Source organism: Tachypleus tridentatus, chromosome 4 (genome assembly GCF_004210375.1).
Source record: "Tachypleus tridentatus isolate NWPU-2018 chromosome 4, ASM421037v1, whole genome shotgun sequence".
NCBI lineage: Eukaryota > Metazoa > Arthropoda > Merostomata > Xiphosura > Limulidae > Tachypleus > Tachypleus tridentatus.
In genome coordinates, this window is record NC_134828.1 from 84324304 (window position 1) to 84351047 (window position 26744).

General features: G+C 33.8%; 1 pseudogene across 1 annotated transcript in view; it reads right to left on the reverse strand.

Moving 5' to 3' along the window:
- Positions 1-12886, reverse strand: part of LOC143249589 (tyrosine-protein phosphatase Lar-like) — a 211262-nt pseudogene extending 198376 nt beyond the window's left edge. Inside the window, exon 1 of the transcript XR_013027843.1 lies at positions 12717-12886. The product of XR_013027843.1 is annotated as a tyrosine-protein phosphatase Lar-like (transcript). The remainder of the gene's footprint in view (positions 1-12716) is intronic.
- Between the last annotated feature and the right edge of the window lie 13858 nt (positions 12887-26744).

Genomic DNA, 26744 nt, shown 5'->3' on the forward strand with positions numbered 1-26744 from the left:
ACCATGATCAGCTGAAACCTGACCCTCTGGTTTTTGGTTTTTTTTCTAATAGAATTTTTCTCTAGCTAAGCCTATGATAAAGGATGTCTACGGGCAAAATCCAGAACAGTTCACTTGAATGGGTTACATAATCCTGTAATTTCATTGTCGACTATGAAAATACTGGGTGAAAAATATTTATAACGTATTTTGTGCTGTTTTAAAAACAGCGTTTATTGCACACTTGTGTCAGTAATATTTGAATAATATAGATATCACTGCATCATAATACAATGGCACTAGGCATACCGTTTAAACATTTACTAATCATCAATCATGTATACCAGGATGCATTTTTTTTTCCTCAAAGAAAAGAAACTTTCCACAAACATTGCAATTTTCAACCTATAAATATGTAATTAACAAATCACGATGTAGGGCTACATACGCTTTTAAGATCTAACAATATACATGCAGATTTCCGGTGATTCTTTTAATTGATTGTAATGCGATTCTACGACCAAATTAACGAACTTTAAAAATGAATTGAAATGTCTTATTGTGAGGTATGAAAGATTAACACTTTATGGTTGTACGTAAAGAAAAACTTACCCGCAGGCCTATTCAATAAAAAAAAAAAAAAAAACAGTAATACAAGTAGGTGTTCAAATCAAAGTAAAATGTTTCCCTGGAACACGTGCAACCCATACGTGAGGTTCGTACGAGGGGTAACCACGACACGGTTAAGATCTATAAGAATAATTTAAGTTCAATTTGAGGTACGCTATAGATCAAACATAAAAAAGGATATACTTTCAAACATGCTTTCTATTCGTGTCACGAAAGTCGCATAAAAACATCACGACTAGTTAAAGAAAAAATCACGAAGTGTACCAGTGCAATACACATACGTGAAGCTGATTCACGTGCAAATAACAGGTGGTGTCTAGGTTATATAAAAACCTTTATTTAATGTAATCTGGCCCGGCATGGCCAAGCGGGTTAAGGCGTGCGACTCGTAATATGAGGGTCGCGGGTTCGCATCCCCATCGCGCCAAGCGTGTTAAGGCGTGCGACTCGTAATCTGAGGGTCGCGGGTTCGCATCCCCATCGCACCAAACATGCTCGCCCTTTCAGCCGTGGGGACGTTATAATGTGACGATCAATCCCACTATTCGTTGGTAAAAGAGTAGCCCAAGAGTTGGCGATGGGTGGTGATGACTAGCTGCCTTCCCTCTAGTCTTACACTGCTAAATTAGGGACGGCTAGCACAGATAGCCCTCGAGTAGCTTTGTGCGAAATTCAAAAAACAAATAATTAATGTAATCAAACCCTATGAATCACGTCCACTCTTCCATCTTCTTACACTTACCAAATATCTATCTATATATTTTACCTTTTTAATCATTTGGTTCTTTATTAAATGTTAACTTTCAACGGCTATTAGAGAGCACAGTTGACGTATCTTATTATGAACTATCGTGGTCAGCACTGAACAAAACGTGTTAACATAAAGTATTCAAATAATGTTTTGAAAGTATTCTGGCAGTGAGGGTAAATGAAAACAGTTACAGGCAGTGGTAATGTCATTCAAACTCCTGTGGCTTATTAAAACTGAAAAATTTAAACTTATAAACTACTCTTAGCTGTAGACCACAATAAATAAAAGTCAACACTTTTTTTTTTTTTTTTTGTAATCTGCAGTCCGAAAAAGCGCCTAAACTGGAAAATATTCAGCCTTCATATTATTTTTCATATTTTTGTATGTAAGCGCACTGGTGTACTACTTATTTGAAGCCCTGTGGTGGTGCATTTGTAGTGAGTAGACAAAAAAAACCAACAAAAAACTAGCCGATACACTTTTTGGTCTTTACATACACACACACACACACACACACATACATACATACACATATGTACATACATCCAGTGATTACGAGGAACATAAGCTCCATGGTAACTAGTATCGAACTTATGAATTCCGTTAACGATTACTAAAGTATTTCAGTTTAGTGTTAACTGAAAATAAGCTTATCTATATAATTACCAGTAGGTGAATCATTACGTAAATTACTGCTGAAATTAAGCATAAACGACCAGGTAATTGTTACATACTTTATCATTAACCCATGGTAGCTAAAACTATGCATACAAGACCTGCTATTTATACGTATATTAAGACTGCTATTAAAATACTGTACGTATATTCATTTTCACCTGACTGTTTCATAACACACTTCCGTAAATTGTTTCACTAGTTTGTACACACGTGGAAAATAGATGTTGGGCCCATAAGGACTCAAATATCAAACGCATGAAAAAGTACAAAACATTACAATTTACCATTCGTTTATACGTCTGCAGGTGTTAATTTCTGGTTTTTAAGTATAAGCAGGAAGGCTCGTTTGTTTGTTTGTTTTGAGTTTCACGCAAAGCTACTCGAAGGCTATCTGCGCTAGCCGTCCCTAATTTAGCAGTGTAAGACTAGAGGGAAGGCAGCTAGTCATCACCACCCACCACCAACTCTTGGGCTACTCTTTTACCAATGAATAGTGGGATTGACCATAACATTATAACGCCCCCACGGCTGAAAGGGCGAGCATGTTTGGTGCGACCAGGATTCGAACCCGCGCCCCTCGGATTACGAGTGGAACGCCTTAACACGCTTGGCCATGCCGGGCCTAGGCAGGAAGGATTCTTTATATTAAGTGTCTATGATTTGGTGGTAATAAATTTCAGCAATCAATAAACGGCGCACAGTCCAATTGTTTTTAAATAATATATTAAAGCAAGGGGAAAAGAAGTCAATGAGCCTGAACCTCCCAAGTCTTTAGACCTAAATTTGGAACAATGTTGTTTATCACAATTGTATCCACAACTATACATAATTATCACTTATTCGTCAAATTCCACACAGACTGGTTCAGTTACTTTAAAAGTGAAAAAATAAAACTTTATATACTCTGTTGTGTTATTACAATACAATCTGCGATAACTTAATTTAAAAACGACACCGTTATGCTTTTTAAGGCTAAACTCGCAGTTTGACACATGAACATTTCAACAATAAATCTTAGTCAGGTTAACTCAAGCAAAAATAAATACTATCGTGTTATTAATTGTTACCCTAATTTGTTTATTTTTTTTGTTTTGAAATTTCGCGCAAAACTATCTACGCTAGCCGCCCACAACTTAGCAGTGTAAGACTAGAGGAAAGGCAGTTAGTCTTCACTACCAATCGTCAACACTTGAGCTACTCTTTCACCAACATATAGTGGAATTGGCCATGATATTATAACGCCCCTATGGTTGAAAAAGTGAGAATGTTTGGTGTGACCCTAAGATTACGAGTTGAGCACCCTAACCCTATTAAATGTAGTTCACATTTGCTGCTTGTACAATTATATGATATAAACAGCGTTTTACCACCACTATAAACTGTTGTATTCTAGTTGGCCTGATGAGCCCTGATATTACACGAAATGACTCGACACCACTGGATATAACATGTGTAACGTGGTTGAAACATTCTTAACTTTCAACTCAGAAGATATCAGAATTAATTAATCACTTCTTTGTAGAGAACACTGTGGTTAATTTTACGTGCAGCTTATAAACAGTGAAATTCTAAAACTACACGATAGGTAGTATGCAAGTCAAGGAGACATCCCACAAACATACACCTACGATACATCCTCTCGACTTTACAACATGAAAAGGGGATTTCCCTATGTCTGTGTATAGACAGCTAAATACCAGTTAGCTCTACTAATCAAATAAAAGACAAACATTCTAATCAAGCACACAGAGAACTGGTTCAGAGAGTAAACAATTTCAGTGTTCCTCAATTATATGTATAGTGGTTTTACTGTCCTTTGCAAATTGGTGTTCCCATCTTGTCACAAGTAATTTCAACATTTTTGTCGTTAAGAATCCCGTATCTGTCTGATTAATATATAATAACGTGTTAGGAGAAAGTTCCTACAACATACTTCAAAACAATTTATTCTAACATAGAAATGTTGTACATTCAACGATCACGCTACAGCGAAATCCAGATACATATTTGCTCCCAGTCTTCATACTTATCAAGTTTGAATATATGAAGAAAACACAACTGACTTGTATAAGCCTTACTTCTGATTATGCACCACACTTTAGTAAGCCAAAACATGTAGAATCAACCTTCATTTTAAAGTTATTTGGACTTTTAATAAACTTGTGTTTACTTTTTTAAATACATGATGTTGCTGATAGTTTTATTAAAATACCACTTTCAGACACACAGTAAAATACTGAGAACTTAAGAGTTGGTGGCTTCTGTTGAAATAAAACATTGATAATATTGAGTGTTTTAAGTGTAGGGAATCAAAGTACAATTACTCCAGCAAAAAGAAAATGGGATTTTGGTGTCATCGTACGTCCAATCACATTTATTTCAACATAGCCACACCCAGTGTAAAACTTCCTTCTTTACTTATTCCTATTAACGCCGTGTCCATCAATAACTTCAACAATTAACCATGAAATACTGTAGATTTATTCTGACATATCAAGAGACTAAAAAAATGAAATGTATTCAGCATACGACAGCAACCACAAAACAGAGATGATGTGGCTGGAAGCATCACCCTAGCCATGTGAAGAGTTGTTATATGTAATGTAGGTTAGTTTCATAGAACTTTCATCCCGCGACGATATACTTCTGGACTACGAACTTCAAAAAATTTAGATGCAGTGTAAGTCGTCGACTTTCGTTATAAGCGAGGTCATAGCGACTTCCAAAACTTTATCTACGTAACTGTATATACGTATGTACAAAAATACCAAAAACAACAGTCACGTTCAACAACATACTTGTGGTTTGGTTTTTGAATTTCGTGCAAAGCTACACAAGGGCTATCTGCACTAGCCGTCCCTAACTTAGTAGTGTAAGGCAGCTAGTCATCACCACCTACCGCCAACTTCTGGGCTACTCTTTTACCAACGAATAGTGGGATTGACCACATTATAACGCCTCCACTGCTGAAAGGGCAAGCATGTGTGGTGTGACGAAGATTAGAACCCGCGACCCTCTGATTACGAATCGAGTGATTTAACCACCTAACCATGATAAGCCCATACACTTGGGGTTCTGAGAAGTTGTTTTTTGTTTTTTTCCAATTCCACATAAAGCTCTTCGAAAAATATCTGCTCTAAGCGTCTCTAAATTTGAAGTGATACACTGAAGTGAAAGCAGCCAGTCAACACCACCCACCACCAACTTAGTGGTTTACTCTTTACCCAAGAATAGTGGGACTGACCTTAACATTATAACGCTCCAATGGCTAATGAGGCAAAAGTTCGATATCGCGAGTGAAAAGTTGAGTGACAGATTGTGCAAAATTCGAACTTGTTTAATGAGAGAATATCGAATTACAACATTCTTGTTCTCAACTCTTTGATGGTCTTGTTAATTTTGCGCAAGCAATATTTACATGTAGGAAGGCAACTACTCACGGAAACCACAGTTATTTATTAGAGTATTCTTGGTTGGACGAATAGCTGGATATAACCGGCATTCTTACAGCACACCTAAACTTTTTTTTCTTTCCTTTTTTTTTTTGACACTAACCATGAGCCTTCAAAATCCCTTCATGCTGACCGCTTGACCACACCAGGCCCTTGTTTCCAGCTATATATAGTATTCTATCAGGGAAAAATCAAAGACTAAACACTTTAATCTATCTAGTACACACAAGTCGCACATCTTGTATAATGAAATAAATTTCACGTCTAAATGATATCATTACTCTCCATGTAAGTTAAGCGTATAAAATGACGTCTTTAATTTAAATTCCTCCGTTCAATCGGGCACATCTTCGATGAGATTTGCAAACACCAGGGATGTGACTCTCCCATTTGAATTGGACATTAAATTATACTAATTACTTGGACCCGAGGGCATTGTCCTCGTTTTACAACACATTAACTACGACAGCAAGTACGATTAGTTCAAGAGACTTCTGTGCGAGAAAACTAAACAACTGGTCACAGTAGTTTTTTAATTGTCAGTGAAGAAAATAGCCCAAAATAAAAATAATTAAACCATATCATTTATCATTACAAATATGACGACTCCAGAAGAGTTCCTGGCGAGAAGTCAGATTTTTTAGATGGATATATAACCTCAGGATTTGAGAAATATTCTGCATGAAAGGTTGCGGAGTGGAGCTTTAATAATTTGTATTTATGTACGACATAAATGAATATACAAGACAATTAATAACCTCCCTTTGACATTACTCTATTAACAATTAATTTGTCAACAGGAATGACATAATACCAAAAACACATCTGAACCGTTAGAAATATAGCTGAATCAACTTAGGATTTCAGTAGATGGTTCTCGCCATACCACAAGCATGCTTTTCAGCAGGGGCCTCTCTTGTCTGACCAACGCCCCACGCCAACATAGTTCTTGTCGTTTCCCACATAGCATTGATCTCTTGATCTACTGTCCCATTTTAAGAGTCCCGCGCCCTCACAAACCCCACGAGGCTGTGGCATTGATGAACAATGGTGGTTCCTACATAGGCAGCTTCCTTTTAGTTTATACACGACTTAACGCTTCATATTAATACCAAATGTCCGTTCATTTTGCCGTTTATGTTTTGTTTTTTGTGAATAAAATTACCCACCTTTAACCCATCTAACTGAGAGTTTGACGTCATCAATAAACATAATAATTTCTTAGCAGAATAAGCCATATACTTCGGCCTAAGCTATAAAACGAACTTGACTATTAAAACAGACTGAAGAGTTTTGTTTAAAAACAGTTTCCATGGCATCACTTTAATAATGTGTGCGTATTTTTAAGACTAAGGACTTCGCAAACAAAACTCAAACGAACTTGGCAGGGATTTAGTTTAGAGAGAGAGAAGTCTGAGGAATTATCTCCCCAACAGGGGTGGTCAGGAACGTTGTGATTCCTCATCGCCCCTCACATGAAAGATTATTTAACTCTGCCTGTATTTTACTTTTACTTGTTTAAGGTGATGAAGTGCGGTGAGGCATTATAAAAATGACGGGTGAGAAAGGGGAGAGCGAGACAAAGGCGGCACAAGAGAAGTGAGCCAGACCGGAGCCCGAAAAGCCGATGAGATATCAACATAAATAAGGACGAAGGACTTGGGATACAACTTTCTTTATATATACTTTAATTAATGAAACAAAATAAAAGACCGCTTTTATCAGTAACAAGCTCCATTACGAGTTTTAACCAATGAATCTTTAAAGAATTCACCAACTGCTATCCACTGATAGAAAAAAATATATATATTTCAAACTACCAGGAATTTGGATACTTATTCAGAAACATGCAATCTTTAATAAAGACCAGTGATGGGTTTCAGTTGTCAGAAAACTTAATTCCGTTTGATCTCCTCTCGCACACGAAGAAAAACAAGCCCGAAAAATCTCAAGTACTGTACAGCTTTTTATACGAACTTAAAAGAACTACAGCTAATAATATTTAGTTTTTCAAACACTACCTACTTATATATCAAGACTTCAAAAATGCACAACAGTTAATTAACTTTTGTTAATTTTAAACGATTGACACAGTTTTACAGTCCCAACACCTTTTTATATGTTTCAACTTGCAGTTTAACATTTTCAATTTAGCATGCATGAACGTCAAATTTCCTTAAAATTCACCAGGAAACTGTCATATAAATATACTTGTATAATCTTTAATTTTATTAGCAGGAAAGAAACAAATATATTTTAATGAATACATTTTTCTACGCCCATCACTCAATAAATCCATAAAGTCTATCTTATAAATTTTCTGACATTTAATCGATTAAGTTATACTGCTAGATGTGAAAACCTATCAGAGTTGTCACTTGCCGGCGATATTCTGGCTTCGGTTACAAGAATTAAAACCACTCGTCTCATGCATGCCACGAATTATCAATCCAAATAGTCATTCACGTCAGAAATCAGATTCGTTCTTTCGAAAAAATGAAAGTCAATTCAAATATCATTCGTCATAGAGCAGAGACTCGTTCGTTTGAAAGAAAAACCAAATCCGTCATTCACGTCACAGATCAAAGAATTGTTCTTTTTAAAGAATGAAACTAAATCAAAGTATTACTCGTGTCATAGAGCAGAGAGAGACTTGTTCTGAAAGAAATTCAATACGTCATTCACATCAAAGATCAAGGACTCGCGATTCTGTAAGAATGAAATTCAATCTAAGTCGTCATTCTCATCACAGACTACATATATTTAGGTTTAAGGAATAAAAATCAATACAACTAATCATTATGGCACAACTTAAGATGTTTCGGTTTAAAAATGGAAACCATTCCAAGTTTTCATTCATGTTATAGATTGAAAATTTTTAGCCATAATTACGTCCTATTTTGGTTAACAAATAATTTCTCTTTTATGATTGATTCTTTGCCAACTAAACAAAACAATGAGCCAATCTGACTGATCTCGTGTGGGTAGGTGCTTCAGGTTAATGAAAATCCAAAGTTGGAAGGAAGGATCTATCTTTACAAGATAAATAAAATTAAACTTAAAGCAATATTACCATAAATAACTTAAATTCCATCAAAATGAAATTAATTAGATATGATGAAGTGTTATTCTCAATTGTAGAAACTTAAAAGTACTACTAATAAAATGGCCAAAGACAGTTTCTATTAAATTACAAGTTACTTAAAATATTCAGAAATATTTTAAGCAAGTGCACTTACTTTCTTACCCCTATCACTGAACCTTTGAATCTATGTAACTAAAATGTCTTAGAGCGACACAAAAATCAAAATTTAAATTTGAAACACTGCATTTACAGTTGTTACAATATATCCCACATTAAATATTTTATCTCCTTTTTCAACTTTAATATACAAGAGTTACTCTTTACAGAGTATATTAATATCACTCTAACATTTAAAAGGTGGACTTTGGCAGAATTAACACATTACATAAATATAAAAAGATGTGTAAATACAACTCTTAGATTATAACCTTTACTAAGTATGATACAAGACTGTCACTCACTGATGGACACATAAGTATAGTGGTGATACATTACATACATAAACATAATTATAAACACAAATCTTTCAGAAAAAAAATCAATTTTCATCAGGTTCTTGAAAGGTAGTGTATTTACATTATGCAATTAAAATTTTACCCCTTCATTCACCCAAACCATACAAATTCAAGGAAACATAAGATATATCCATAATAAAGGTACTCATTCACTCACTCAAATAACTAAAACCGTACAAAATAGTCTAGTTCATAAACCTATTCAAGAAACATTTATATGAAGCTAAACTAATAGGGCCTTCTATATCATAAGCCAAGCCATCCCACAACTATTATTTTCTCTGTATGTGAAAATCTAGTTTCTAATTCATTTCATGCCTTGGCATTATGACACAATTTGTTTTTTTTTCATTTTCATTAGAATGAGAACTAGAATCTAAGCTGATAGTATAATAATTCATGCAACTTTGTAAATCTTCAGTACACTTCATAAATAGCTTCAGAAAATGGTTTTACACATTGGGTCTCAGACTTTCAATCACCATACTTACTGATCACACCTACAACTCATCTATTAAGTTTTCTCTATATTATGACAGACAGGTGTCTAATTTTATTCATCATAATTAACGAAAATATTCCTCTTTAGATACTTCACAAGTTACTGCAAGGTTTACTTCCAGTCACAAACTATGTTTACAACTTAATAAAATCTTCCAGATAACAACTGTAATATTCTTTGTTCTAACACAGAAATAAAGTGAGTAATTATGCTTAATACAAATATTTGATTCCACCCTTTGCACACTGATATCAATACAGAAATATATTTTTCATAAAATGAAATTAAGTTCCAATAGTGGCATATATCTCAGCATCAAAATTCAAACTAAATAGCATTGTCTATGGTACTGTTTTTCAGTCCAACCAAAGAATCAATCTCTTTTTCTTTTTTTTTTCACTTCTCACAGATAGGTTTTTTGGTGTTTATAGACCCACAATTTTTGCCACATTTAGTAACACTGCTCCATCATTTATGACTTAAAAGTACAGTAGCTATTAAGGACAAGTGGGCATGGGTAAGCTTGTACACAAGGGTATATACTTATTCTTAAGAAAGTGAAGCACTTGCATAACAAGCCACTCTGGCTGATTTAATGAGGTATACAACATACATAACAAAATTAAAAAACAGTATAAATTGAAGTACATTTTAAAACAGGCCAACTAGAAACAAATTAAGGTCAAGTTAAAGTAATATCAAAATATGTGATTCTGAAACTTGGTTTGAGGTTTGAAAAAAAATTAATGACTATAAAGACAGACCATGTGAAGTATGATTCAGGTTAATCATACACTGTTAGTATAAATTAGTCTCAAATTTTCAGCAAGTGCCATGGCACTATAATAAAGTAAGGATCTTAAATAACCTAATCTCAAAAAGAATTTATCCTGAACTATTATATAATACTTAAATTTTGTGGGCACGTAAAAATTTTAAAAAATGTGCATCATATATCAAACTGGGTAACATATGAGTAATATATTACTCATTATGAAATCAGCTACAAGGAATTTCAATAAAATACCATTATACAAGTTTGAAAAGAAAGTATTAAATAACTGGTCATAACTAACACTAACAAAGGCACACGGAAAGAAATTAATAAGAAATAAAAAATCTCATTTTGAATTAACAACTTGCTGATAAATATGAAACTATAACTTAGCATAGAAATGCAATTTTTTAATAAGTTAATCTATATATAAATATCGTTTTAACAACACAGTCAATTTCAAAATCCATAATGAACTATATGAAATGTTTATACCAAAGAATATACAAAAATTGCAAAAAAATTAATGTATTTCATTATTCTTTAAACACACAACTAACAATTTTCAACTTCTAGGAAACTTTCTAAAAACAACTTTGATTTGTTGAAGATTAGTTTCATACAGTGTGACAGAGATATGACACAAGTTACATGTTCTAGAACAAAAAAAATAGCTAGTGTGATAATGCTTCTTTTATTTATCTTTCTATTTCTATAATGTTAAAGAAATAAAGTGTGATACAATAATGAATCAATTTGCAAATAAAATGTGGTAAAAATCCTTAATGTTTGAAAATGTTTCATTAAATATCATTTAAATAAAAACTGGTTTTATTCAAGCAATATTCTGCTTCTACATGAAGCACATTAAAGTTTCTCCTTCAACAAGAAGAGAATAAAACATACAAATAAATGGTCTTACATCTGGCATTAAAAATATATTCTTGATTTAGTAAGATTTTGAAAATCATAAAATTTAAATAGTGGTATTAGCTATAAACAAAGCAAATAAAAAACAAAAAACAACAACCTAAAGTAGCATTGTGTAAGTCAAGAATAATACATAAATCTCTTAACTAAAGAGATTGTAAAGCCAATAAAAATGTTTTTAACCATAAGCACAAATACACAAAACAAGTATTTTGAGTGTAATTTTATAAAATTATGATAAGATATATCATTTCCTCTTTTATATTAGTACTATTGAGCACAAAAGATAAAAAACAAATCATAATATGTTTAGATCTGTTGTATTTACCTAAAATGTTGAAAATACTCTCATAGTATAAACCAACATAAGAGTATTACAATTATTGTAATAATTATTTCATTGTTTTTATTTATGCTAATTCTTAATATTGTATAAGCAAAACACTAACATTTAGTAATCAATAAACAAGCATTTATTAAGCAAATATTATTTGTTTTTTTATATGTTTACAGTAGATGGTAATTTATTAAATTAAAATAAATTTTAAAATCAAGCACAGAGAAAATGTTCAACATCTTGTATCAGAAAAGATCCAATACATATTTGATGATATAAAATAACATTTATAACTTTAACTTTTAGCTTATGAGCTATCCTACTAAGAATAAAATATGTTTCTCTTTATCAAATTAAAAAATACCTACAATTATTTAGATAATTTAATATCAACAGTTTGGAATCTTTGGCAAGTTTTATGTAAACCATTTTCCTGTATGATATTCTACATACATTAAGTTACCAAAACCAAACTTTATGTACCATTAATTAACAACACTAGTTTAGTGTTTTAGTGAATTCTTTTCATTCCAATCAGATGACTACTCACACTGAATTGAAAGCTTAAAACCTATATAAAATCTAAACTGGATATTAAAACATTAAAATCAATTTTATCAAACTTTGGAAATTTATAATATTGAATAACACAATTTTTACTAACATTTTCAGAAGTATTATAGAAAATCTGTATATAAAATAAACCACCAATTTTTCGTTACTTTAACTTTGGTACAATCTTTTAATTATAATATCGATTACTCTTATTGAATATTAAGCAAGCAAAACACATAACACTTTAAAACCTATGAGTTAGTCAAATATATAAACTGTTGAATAGGCCTACTGAGAAAGTTATTATAAATTCTACTAATATTAATAAGAATAAGTTTGATTATTAATTAGCAGGCCAAACTCATGAAACTAACAAAGACAACAATTATAGCTATATAAACGACGTATTTCCGTTAGCCTAACTGAAGTGATAAAAAGATTATACTAGCTTGATAACTTGTTCAGCCAACTTACAAGCTTCATTTCCTTGTTCAATTATTGTCACTAACAATAACACAATTACTAACCTGAGTTTTAACAGCGTGATCACATAAGTTTCTTCATGACGTAATACACAATATTACACTTTGAACTCAATACAACCAAACATTTCGTCATGCAAAAATTTACTGTAGGTTCATTCTCACTCTTTAACCAACCTAGACAAAACACTTTCCACGTTTGAATGGTTGCCTTTTCTTTGCTGTTTTGTAAATGAAAGCTAAGAGTCATTCTCTAGCGCCATCTTACGGTATTTTGTTAAGTTATAGTAAATGTCTATAACCCTTCCTTCTGTTGGGATGGGGCAATAAGAAAAACAAAGCAGTCATATAACGTTTTGTAATTTCAATTTCACTGAAATTAATTTATGTGAAAAATATAACTAGACTTGCATAAATTAATGTGAATTTTGTTTCTATCACAAATTTTTGATGCATTATATTAGTGGACATGGTATTTTTCCCATTAATGTTTTGTCATTTTTCTCATTTCAATATTATATGTATATTAAAAATATGGGCAATAGTATAATTCTTTGTATGATATAAACATTACACCAAGTTTATATATAAAAACAGAGATTACATGGTTGAATTTTCTTTTATTTATATGTTTACTAACTCAAAATCAAATCTAAAGATAATCTCACGTGATACGTTCTCTGTTTTCCTTTACTTTTTTTCATTTCTGTAATTAGGTTTTAGTTGTATGAAGAATCAAAATAAAAAGTATTCTGAATATATAATACAACTGAAAGTAACTGTGCAGAGACGTCAAAGTAAAACGTATATATAGTATCAAGAATATGGTATCTACAAGTGTTTTAATCGTTACTCATAAGTACATCATGGTAACCAGTCCAATAGAAACTATCACGGGGATACACAAAAGAACACAGAAGCAGCACAGTCAAAGAAATCTGTCTGAACGACCAGCTATTCAATCAAATATAGACGCATTTTCCGGCTGATTTCTCGACTCTGTCAATTCATATGTACATTGGCATTCAGAGTCCGAGCTTCTACTTCTTATTCTTTTATGTAGCTCTTAAACGGAAGTACAATATAATCTGCTGATTCACGAGCGTGAAAACGAGTATTTCAACACTGTTAGTGGAACGTAACGTTATCAAATGCGTTAGCTTCAATAGACATACTAGTATGCTTATCTGAAAAGCTACCCTAAACAAAAGGGAGGTTTGGATATAAAGTCATAATATACGGTTGAAAAATAAAAATAAACCGATCCTAGAACCTGTGGTATTGAAGAATATAATAGATAAAAGTAGAATCAGTGTGTACAAAATAAAGAAAAAGAAAACCTGAACCAAAAATGCATATTTAATAATACTGACAGGAAAAAAAAAAGTTTTTCTGTCGACAATACCTCATTCATACTTAAAAGATACTTCTGTTTCTTTGGCTCCTGCGCAAAGATACTCAAGAGCTATCTGCGTTAATCATTTACTAACTCTTTGGCGTGGGAAGCGAGGGGCCTCCGATTTTCAACTTGTACCAGTTAAAAATGCATTAGAACAAGAAATTACTTCCAAGAAAAGCAGGAGAATGTATACAATTTAATCCAGAACTCAAGAGCTTCAGGGCCCTAAGGCGAGCCCTGGACCTCGTCTGTGGTGCACTTTTTCTGAATTCGCTCGGTCAAATATGTCTTGAACTCCCTCACTTTTAAATTTCCTCAAATATCAATGAATAGCTGAAATGGCCTAGTATAGAAACCCTTTGTGTAGCTTTGGGCGGATATGCACAATAAACAACTATATACCATCACTTATCAAAAACTGTAGACATCAAACTCAATAATTTGGCAATGTTTTTCTAATCATTGTAACTTTATATGCAGTTATAAGTACATATTATTGTACTAATTCTTAGTAGTAAAAACGTGTTTATACTATAAATAGCATAATCAACTGTCTGTGGCATACGTTTATAATAAAGAGAATAAACCTACGTAAACTTCATAGTTATTTTTTAATTTGCTTCTTATAACTTTGATATTTTCCACCAGAACAACATATTATGCTCATGTGCAGGAAACGGCCAATTCAGAAGTCTCGAGGACTGAGATATGACCATTCTTAATTTTAAATTACACACGTATTTATTTCTGCTCTTTGAATGAAATAACTGGATAAAATGTCACTTTAATCACGCGCTTACAGCTGAAAGTATAGAGCGTATTCAAACCTTGGACTCTTTGCTTTGTAGCCTGGTACTCAATTTCTTAGTTACACCCAATGTACTTTTACAACAAAGACCTTATTATTATACTTGCCTTGTGAGAAAGAAAATATCTGTACACATGTTAAATAATTTCGGGTAATTCTTTTCTGTTTGTTCGTTATAAAAAAGTGCAAAAAACGAATAAGCCTACAGTTAGATAAACGGCCAGACAGTCTAGAGATAGAAAATAATTAAGTGAAACGCTATAGAAAAACACGATTTCGCCACATTATCATTAAGTACGGTAGTGCTTAGTGTGTAGGAATGGGCTGAGAAAAATAATTGTTAAAATTTACTTATAGTCTTATTTGAACACTTATTTACCATTATCGAGTGTTTCATAGTTTATGAGATTTCCAACGTTATTGAAAACTGTTGCTAAGAACTTGGAACTAAAATATTCCTGTTTCTTTTTCTAAGCTAGTCACCAAATGTGTAAAGTTTTCGCAATGACTTTAGTACGATAGAAAAACATTTTAAGTGTACTTGGGAACAGGCTATAACTAAGCACGATAGTGTTTAGTATAAGCTTTATTTTTTTTTTTCGGTCATAATTTTTCTGTAAACGACGTTATCATTATTCCCTGAAGTTAACTTTCTTGCAGAAATTTAATGTTATAAAAATCTTAAGTACAGGGTAAAACAGGAGTTACTAGCCAATAATGGATGAACATTAGATGACTGTAACATGTAGAATACTCAGTGCTTTGTACACTATACAGTCGGTGAGTTTAGGGAGTCAACACTTATATTATGTATGAAGTGAAGAAGCAAAAGAAGAATCAGTACACATAATATTAAATTTTATTACACACATTCATAGAATACAGTAACTTTCAGTCAGGGGAAAAACGTTACAAAACAAGTAATTAAAATGTGTAAATGTAAGATGATGTAGGAATAGCAGTGCTAAAAAGAAGAAGAAAACGTGAGTATAGAGTTGATACAACTATATATTTTTCGTTTGTTCTTTCCTTACTGTAGGTTCCTCAACACTAAGTCATAAGAAACCAAAATTATGATCATTAATGATTAAGAAACTATTGTAGTAAATCGTGTACTATAATATCAATATCTGATGTCATTCTACAAGTGTAATGAAGAAACTGATATGATATTAACAATATATGTTACCATTGGTTTACAAAAATAAAACACGTGTTTACTTATCAATCTACTTCAATTAAAGTTTCATTTTAAAAGTAGAAATAAAACAATTAATTTTTTTTTCAAAAATTAAGTTTGATGTAGGGATAGTAATGCCAAAGAATACAGAAACAAGGTAGGAACGAATCCACAAAAACATATAAAAGCGAATACATAAGTAGCCAAATATTTCCAAGAATAACTTTTATCTAGAACTAAATGTTGAACTCCTGTCAGTTGCATGAATTCAGGCTTGAATAAAAACATTTAAACTAAACAGCGCTGTACAGTCTTAGTGGCTACTAACCCTAAGCTTGTAAGATTTACTCACTACTTACTGATTACTTATGTATTTGTATGGTTTTGTATATTCAACTCTACCTTGTTTCTGTACGTTTTGGACATTGCCATCATTACATTCTACTTAATTTTTGCAAACTTTTTTTTTCATTTATATAGAATGTTTCATATAGGTGATCTTGATAAAGAATAAAGAAAATAAAAATATATGGTTTTTTTTTGTTGAATTTCGCGCGAAGCTACATTAAAGTTATTTATGTTAGCTGTCCATGAATTTGAAATGACGGACTAGATAGGAGCACCTAGCCAACTCCACTTATCACCAAATCTTAAGCTACTCTTATCACACAGAATAGTGGGATTTAACCGCCACTCTTATAACGCACCCATAGTCTCAAAGTGCGGAGCGCAAGTTTGTTTTGTGGGGAAGGGAAAGAGAAGCATTAATGGGACACGAATCATTCAATCTCATAATACAGTTCGGCACAACAACTACTGAACTACCCTTAACCCATCTACAATTAGTGTTGTTAATTAATGGTAGAGACACTTTTCTCTCATAGACCGTTTAAATAATATGAAGACCATTTTTAAAAATATGAAATAGACACTGCGGTAGTTGTGATTTAACTTGTAAAACTCTGCGTATATCGTACACTATAAAGCAGAAATGTTTGTTTCAAGTAGTTTTGAAATAAAAATTATACATACAGAAAAGTGCTAAATTGCGTGTAAAGTTACACAAAGAAAGAGTTATCTGCACATGACCATTCCTAACTTTGAAATGATAAACAAAAGAAACGGACGCTAATTCAGAGCACTTACTGTCAAGTATTGGAATACTCGGATATGTCACTCTTATAGCGCATCAACGGTTTCAAAGTGTGGAGCGCTTTTTTATTTATTTATTTTTCGGTAACGGTCCCTGAATCATGAACCCACGAATTCACCGTTTAAGAATGGTAACCACTAGTTCAACCACCATTAAGGGTCGTCAGTTAATAATTGTCAAATTGTTTTGTTTAACCTGAATTTACCACTGTCATCATTCGTTGTGTTATGATAAGTTGGTGACTGTGTGAAAAATGCCCTCGTATAAAATCTAATACGGAGTGAAACAATGTGGAGAATGTGTATTTAAATGGTACACAACAAAAGAACACCACTGTAAAATATATAATTAAAAATATTGTTATATCATGGTTCAGTGATCTCATGTCCGTCACGTGCGAAATAATCTGACATCTTGATTGGCCCATTATATAAAATGAGAACGAGGTTATGCAAACATAAAACACTGTAAGTGAAGTGATGCCAGGTTTTGATGTAAATTCACGACTTATATTAATATGCTAACATAATTGACTTCGTGATTGGCAGTAACGTAACAGCTAATTATCATAAATAATTAACATACAAGATTTACTCACTACAATTGCAGAGTTATAAACTTAGAATGATGCTAATGGATATATAACCCGACATAAATGCGTACGTGATAAAAACGAAAACAACCGCTCGGTTGTGCATTACTGACTTCAGACGGTTTATCTAAATCCCTGATAAACTTGACATAAATTACCCAATTACCTTTACGACTCACTTTTAATGAGCTTATATACACACACACACAAAAAACCGTAGGAGATGATTACAAAACAAAAGAAAACTGTATTAAACACCAATTACATATCTATGATATTGTCTAACAATGAGAAAACAAGCATGTAGTTTGTCCTCGGTCAGGCTTATAAAATTTATTATCGAACAAACAAATGCTTCTTCGCCTGACTGGTTTGTGCCGATACGATTGTCTTTCCTAACTATTCACCCACTTTTCCTTAATAACAACGCAACATCCGTATGACGACTTTTCAAACAGGTTAATCCCATAATGCACTCGTAACGATGCAGGTTCCAAACTAAATAATCAAAATCTGCAACAAATACCCTTAAAGAAAAAGAACGGAAAACTTCTTACAACATAAGATGTAGATTTTATAGTCTTTATGACATTAGTTATAAGGTGTAGATTTTATAGTCTTTATGACATTAGTTATAAGGTGTAGATTTTATAGTCTTTATGACATTAGTTATAAGATGTAGATTTTATAGTCTTTATGACATTAGTTATAAGATGTAGATTTTATAGTCTTTATGACATTAGTTATAACATGTAGATTTTATAGTCTTTATGACATTAGTTATAAGATGTAGAGTTTGTAGTCTCTATGACATTAGTTATAAGATGTAGGTTTTATAGTATTTATGACATTAGTTATAAGATGTAGATTTTGTAGTATTTATGACATTAGTTATAAGATGTAGATTTATAGTCTTTATGACATTAGTTATAAGATGTAGATTTTATAGTCTTTATGACATTAGTTATAAGATTTATAGTCTTTATGACATTAGTTATAAGATGTAGATTTTATAGTCTTTATGACATTAGCTATAAGATGTAGGTTTTATAGTCTTTATGACATTAGTTATAAGATATAGATTTTGTAGTCTTTGTGACATTAGTTATAAGATGTAGATTTTATAGTCTTTATGACATTAGTTATAAGATGTAGATTTATAGTCTTTATGACATTAGTTATAAGATGTAGATTTTATAGTCTTTATGACATTAGTTATAAGATGTAGGTTTTATAGTCTTTATGACATTAGTTATAATATGCAGATTTTATAGTCTTTATAACATTAGTTATAAGATGTAGATTTATAGTCTTTGTGACATTAGTTATAAGATGTAGATTTTATAGTTTTTATGACATTAGTTATAAGATGTAGATTTTGTAGTCTTTGTGACATTAGTTATAAGATGTAAGTTTTATAGTCTTTATGACATTAATTATAAGATGTAGATTTTGTAGTCTTTGTGACATTAGTTATAAGATGTAGGTTTTATAGTCTTTATGACATTAGTTATAAGATGTAGATTTTATAGTCTTTATGACATTAGTTATAAGATGTAGATTTTATAGTCTTTATGACATTAGTTCCAATTTCTACGAAAATATTTTGACAACGAGATTTTCAGGCGGATTTGCAAGGACACGCAGACCTAAATAACATTTCCTTTCTTCACTTTAATCTGGCTTTTCATCTGCTACGTCTGTCTTCCTCTGCAAATGCTTTCGCTATCTATCTTTAGCTCTGTAAAACGAATTAGTATTATGTGTTTAAAACTCCTTTATAGATTATGTTTGCGTCTGTTTACACCATAAAGCCGAGACCGAGAGTTGTATAAACGCTTTACGTTGTTGTGTTTTAAACCTGGCATCGCATAATACTGATTTCGTTAAGGTTTTAATTATCTTTCATTTTGAAACACTTTCACAAGTTTGAGAAACGTCTGTGTTATCTAAGATAAATAGTCTGCAGATTTCGAGTAAAGTTTATGTCCTAAGTTTTCGTTCGAACTTGTACAGTTTGTATTGGATAAAAAGAGTAACATTTACTGTAAATGTTTTTCTCTTTACTGTAAAAACGACAAATTTCTTTTATACTAATCGCACAGAAACGCTATGCTCGTTTCATTTCTACACATAGCAGACATGACAAACCTGCCTACATTATCTTATTCTGTAGATACGGACCACACTCTCTAGATGTGGCATGTTAGTTACTTTCATCACTTCACACCTGTAAAGATACAAACCACACTCTCTAGATGTGGCATTTTAGTTACTTCTATTATCCCTGTCTATAGATACAAGCTCTCAGTTATATAGATGGGTTAGTTTGAATACTTCTATTCCTTCAAACGGTAAACACAATATATTAATTTCCACTCGCTCTCTTGGCCCGGCATGACCAGGTGGGTTAAGGCGTTCGACTCGCAACCTGAGGGTCGCGGGTTCAAATCCCCGTCACACCAAACATAATCGCCCTTTCAGCCGTGTAGCGTTATAAGATCACGGTTAATCCCGCTATTCGTTGGTAAAAGAGTAGCTCAAGAGTTGGCGGTAGGTGATGATGACTAGCTGCCTTCCCTCTAGTCTTACACTGCTAAGTTAGGGACGGCTAGCGGAGCTAGGTTTCACGTAGCTTTGCGCGAAATTGAAACCAAACGAAACCAAACAAACGTAAGATACATTTTGTCTAAAGCTATAACACAATAGACACACGATACCTTTTGTCAGAACTTTCTTCTTTTAGAGTCAACACATTCTCTCTCGTTACCCCCGTCCTGTCATAGCGATAAAATTACTTCTATTGCGATAAATCTATAAACACAACTTCAAGAAGACTTTATTTTATCTTATAACCATCACACACAAAATACTCTCGCCGCACCATAAACCACAGTTCGTTTGTTGTTAAGCTCAAAGGTACACAATTGGCTATTTTTGCTATACCTACCCGCAGGTAAAAACTCGATTTTTAGCGTTACAAGCTCTCAGACTTACTCCTGGGCAACTTGAAGGGGAATACAAATCACAAACTTCTAAATTAAATCTTGGCACATTTTGCTTATTAATTCAAAATAATAAGTTAATACTAGTAAAGCTACATAGCTTTTGTTCTTGTTTTTTTCAGATACACACACAAATGTAGCTATTATCATTAATTCCTGGTCAAATAATGCTATATACATAGATCAGAACTAAAAAAAAAAATAATCTAATAAGTAATGTAGCTAATTCAATATACAGGTCTGACTAGAAGTATACAATGTCATAAAATAATAACTTAATGATTCACTTGGCGAATAAAGAAAAGGCAAACAACATAAAAATATATGTTTAGCTGGAAGATTTACATGATTTCAATGAATCACTAAACGTGCAAACGTCAGAAAACTAAAGCAAGGTTTTATATTTATTTCTGAAAACGTGGAATATATTTTTTAAATATTGTTTACTTAATTTTTTTTTCACTCTCGTCAAAACTGGTGCCTTTCTTCGTTAACAGTTGCAGCTAACTCTCGTACCCAGTTCTATAGTACCCACCCAGTATTTTTGAGAAAAAAAAAAAACTAATACAGAGCATGTGCTGCTTTCACGTGAACAACATCAACAACTGATGGTCCGCTGAAAGGGTATTGTTATTATTATAAATTTACCCGTTTAACAATGTAAACATATTTTTATAGAGCACATTTTTATAACTACACGCCTCTCTACGGTAATATAAAGCACTTTTTAGAAGCTTCTGTTTGTTTATGTTTAAATTTCGCACGAAGCCATACGAGGGTTATCTGCGCTAGCCGTCCCTAATTTAGTAGTGTAAAACTAGAGGGAAGGAAGCTAGTCATCAATACTCACCGCCAACTCTTGGGCTTCTCTATTACCAACGAATTGTGGGATTGATCGTAATATTATAACGCCCCTACGGCTGATAGGATGGGCATGTTTTGTGTGACTGGGATTCGTACCCGCGACCCTCAGATTACGAATCGAGTGCCTTAATCACCTGGCCATGCCGGGTCAATAGAGGTTTTAATTTAGTTACTTAAATATACTCTTCAAAAGAAGAAACGCAAAAGGCAAAATATGAGACAAATTGTTAACAATTTTATTCCGGGTAGATCTGTATGACATGTGTGAAACTTTGCACATTCACTTCTGAACGTTTAAAGTCTGCAAAGGCGAAGTCCACGCTCACTAGGTGAAGTTGAACGTTACTCAACGTCAATAACGAGTATGCCCCCCGTGAGCATCAATAACTGCTTGGCATCTCCTACCCATGGAAGAGATGAGATGACGAATCACATCCTGTGGAATGGCTGTCCACTCAGCCTGCAAAGCTGCTACAAGCTGAGGTAGAGTCTGCGGTTGAGGTTGTCGCCGTCGCAGACGTCGGTGCAACTCGTCCCAAAGATGTTCGATGGGGTTTAAATCTGGTGGCCTACATCATGACGCTGCCACCACCATATCTGTCAACTTTCTGCACACAGTTTGCTGCAAAACGTTCACCTCGGCGACGGTAAACACAGGTCCTTCCATCCTGCCTACGAAGCATAAAACGTGATTCATCGTTGAATCAAACATGCCTTCATCGTCGATGTGGCCACACCCGATGTGCCCGAGTCCACTGCAGCCGTGCTTGACGATGTTGCTGGGTGAGGATGACGCCTCTGACTGGACGTCGAGGTCGGATTCCTGCATCTCGTAGACGGTTGCGTACGGTCTGATCGAAAATCCTACGCAGCCCTGGTATGGTTGAGGCAGTAGACGTCGCAGTGGTGGTCCTATCCCGAAGGTGACGTAACCGGATGTAGCGATCTTGTGCGGGCGTGGTCACACGAGGTCTGCCAGATCGTGGACGGTCACGAGTTGATTAATTATGTTGGTGACGATTCCATAGCCTTGTGATGGTGCTTGGGTAGACATTCACAGCTCTGGCAACAATCTGATCGAGATTCGCCTGCCTCCAAGCGACCAATGGCGTTGTTGCGTTGTGCTTCAGTCTGTCTTAGCGTAACTGTATTGCGTGTCAGTGGCTTAACACTGAGCTATGGAAACCGAGAACCCGTCACTTTTATAGGGATTTTGCACATGTTGCACTTGCAGAACATGCAGATCTCTCAAACAAATTTATTGGACACGCATGCGTTTTGGCGAAAAATCCGATGTTTTCCTCTGTTTTCAAAGTGCACAACTTTTATTGTCATTTTGGTCTGACAATCAGTGCCTTAACACGTGTAACATCACATACTCTGAGCTTGTAACGTTATTACATATATTTCTCTTTAAAATAAAAAAATATTCCTTTTGCGTTTCTTGTTTTGAAGAGTATATTAAAATTGGTGTGAACACTTATTAGTACATTGATCGGCACAGCATGACCAAGAGGTTTAATTCGTTCGACTTGTAATCCGAGGGTCGTGGGTTCGAATCACCGTCACACCAAACATTCTCGCCCTTTCAGTCGTGGGGTGTTATAATGTGACGGTCAATTCTAATATTCGTTGGTAAAAGAGTAGCCGAAAAGCTGGCGGTGGGTGGTGATGACTATTTGCCTTCCCTCTAGTCTTACACTGCTAAATTAGAGACGGCTAGCGCAGATAGCCCTCGTGAAGCTTTGCACAAAATTCAAAAACTAAAAACAAACAAAACAAATTACTACATTGAATACAATGAATATGATTAAAATTAATTGTTTTCATAAAAAAATCGCGTAATGTGAGAGGGTGGTAACATACCATACAAAACGCACGCCGATGTTTTGTAGTATAAAATGAAAGAAAACATACAGACACTTTGGATTTGTTATATTCTTTTACTATAATATTTCAACTAGAAAGAAAAATAAACTTTCTGATTTTTTTTATATCAGTAAATTAATTAAAGATTACAAGAAACAACTTGCATGAAAAAAACATACGTTTAAGTATAAACGAGATCCAGAATACCAAGTGTAATATTGTTTTAGACGCAAGTAGATAAAAAGCATTTAGTTCTAATTCGAAGTTGTCGTTGTTTGTTATTATTCTTGTTGTGATGCACCTGTAACACGCAACACGATTCTAACTTACAGTAAAGGTTAATTTTTTCGTTCTATGAAAAAAACTAAAACAGCATCTAACATCAATATTCAAGCCAAACAATGCTTCTCTTTCTCCGTAATCTAAGTCTACAATCATAGATTCGGTGGACTATATACGTTACATTATTTTATAACCGTCAGATACACAGTACTGTTTACTTTTCGTGAATATTGTCATAGAGTCAGTAGACTTTATGTAGAGATAGTCAAGGTACTAAATAGGCATAATACAAACATGTTCTTCGCTCACTAGTGGCACAGTGGTATGTGCTAACCACGCTAAAACCCGTGATGGACAGAGCACTGATAGCCCATTGTGTAGCTTTGTGCTTAACTACAAAAAAACAAATATACTTGTAAAAATAAAAAAATGGCAAAGAGTTTTACTTTAAAAGATGGTTATCACTCCATAAAGAAGGCAAGAAACCATCAGATAAGATTCCAAAACCAGAATGTGACCAACCCACCACTCTTTTTCTTGTTGTTTCGGTCGAGATAACTCTACAACTAGTTTATCAATAACGTCAGAGTAAACCTGAGACCACTTTATGCGTTTCTGGAAAGTGAAAGATGCCATGGCTTAGCTGTGGTAACTCGATGTAATTGAAAAACAACAACAAAAACTCATAATTCTAGCGTAAACGACGTTATCATTACCCCTTGTGGTTACTTTTCTTACAGAAACCTGTTATTCGTTTCAGAAGTTTAAGTAAAGGGTGAAAAGGAATAACCAACTAATAAAAAATTAATATCAGATATTCAGAATACTCAATATGTTGTGTACTATTCAATCGGGTTTGTTTGGGGAGCCAAATCCTATATAATATATGATGTGAAGGATTAAAAAATTCAATTCACACAAAATTAAATTTTATTATATACATTCACAGACTACACTAACTTTCAGTCATAAGTAATAAAACATTTTGTAAATGTAAAATGACATACGGATGGCAGTGCCAAAAAGAATGCAAACACGAATTTAGGCATAATACAGCTATATACATATACATTGCTGGCCAAAATCTCATGGCCAATGAACATAAAAACAAAAATATGCATTTTGCGTTGTTAGCCTCAACCACTTATTTCAGTAGAGCTTCCAAAGATGAAAATAAGAAAAGGGGGGAAATTTTAGCATTTAATAGGAAAAATGTGAACACTATGAAATTAGCCTAAATACTAGCTGGTCAAAAGTTTAAGACCGTACTGCCAATAACTGATTCTTTTGGACCATCTAGCGTTTTCGCCCGAACTGAATCCTGTTGAAAATGTTTGGGGGTGAATGGCAAGGGAAGCCTATAGAAATGGACGTCAATTCCAAACAGTGCATGATCTTCGTGAAGCCATCTTCACCACTTGTAATAACATTCCAGTCAGCTTTTTGCAAACGCTTATATCGACCATGCCAAAGCGAATGCTTGTAGTTATTCGCAATGACGGCAGTACAACTCAGTAGTACTACTGAGACTTCTTGTTGGGCATTTCTTACCCTGTGTAGGACTTTTTTTGGTATGGTCTTAAACTTTTGACCAGCTAGTATTTAGGCTAATTTCATAGTGTTCACATATTCCCTATTAAATACTAAAAAATTGTGACCTTTGAAGACGTTTACGGTTTTTAAAGCCTTTCTTTCGTAGATGCCGTCTTATTGTTCTTGAGCTGCATCCTGCGTCCGTAAGTGCCTTAATCTGGTTCGACGATCGGCTGGTGTCTTGCGAACAACCCGTCGAATCCTCCTGCTCAACGCCGGCGAAATTTTCTTGGGCCGATCACTTGAAATTCTCGTTCCGTATCCCTCAGGGTCTTTTAAGAAATTTGCAACAGCAGTTTTACTTCGCCCAATCTCACCATCGATGGCACGTTGGGAGAGGCCTTGCTTTTGCAGCTCAACAATTGTGCCACGTTCAAACTCTGTCATCTTTTTTACCCTTTGCCATGTTTTTACCCATTGTAACACAGGAGATGTCAATGGGAGATGTTGACAACACTAATGCTTGAACACAAATTGCTAAATTTCGTTACGTTTGTTTGTTTTTGAATTTTGCGCAAAGCTACTCGAGGGATATCTGTGCTAGCCGTCCCTAATTTTGCAGTGTAAGACTAGAGGGAAGGCAGCTAGTCATCACCACCCAACGCAAACTCTTGGGCTACTCTTTTACCAACGAATAGTGGGATTGACCGTCACATTATAACGCCCCCATGGCTGAAAGGCGACGTTTGGCGCGACGGGGATGCGAACCCGCGACCCTCGGATTACGAGTCGTACGCCTTAACGCGCTTGGCCATGCCGGGCCTATTTCGTTATGTGTTTACCGATTAATGCTTCGTTTCAGTATGGTCTTAAACTTTTGACCAGCGAGTATTTAGGCTAATTCATAGTGTTCACATTTTCCCTATTAAATGCTAAAAAGTTTTTTATTTTTATTTTCCCTTTTCTTATTTTCATCTTTTGAAGCTCTACTCAAATAAGTGGTTGAGTCTAACAACGCAAAATACATATTTTTTTCTTTATGTTCATTGGTCTTAAGATTTTGGCCAGCAGTGTATATATATATAATCCCTACATGATTTTCAATATTAAACTTTTACGCTACACTGTAAAATACATACTTGATTTTAATATTACTGTAGTTGGAAACCATACCTTTCTGACTGCTAGCATGCAATTTGTTTATCATAATATCATGGTCATATCAGAGTAGGCATTAAAGTAATGTAAGTAAGAGAATATGACTTACGTACGAGAAAAAACAACTTGAGTTAAAACAGTCTTGATTATTGTATAATCTCGCTACGAGGCAGGTCGAACTGACCGTAGATGTAAGTGGAAGACCAGACACTAATGTGCTAAAAATTACA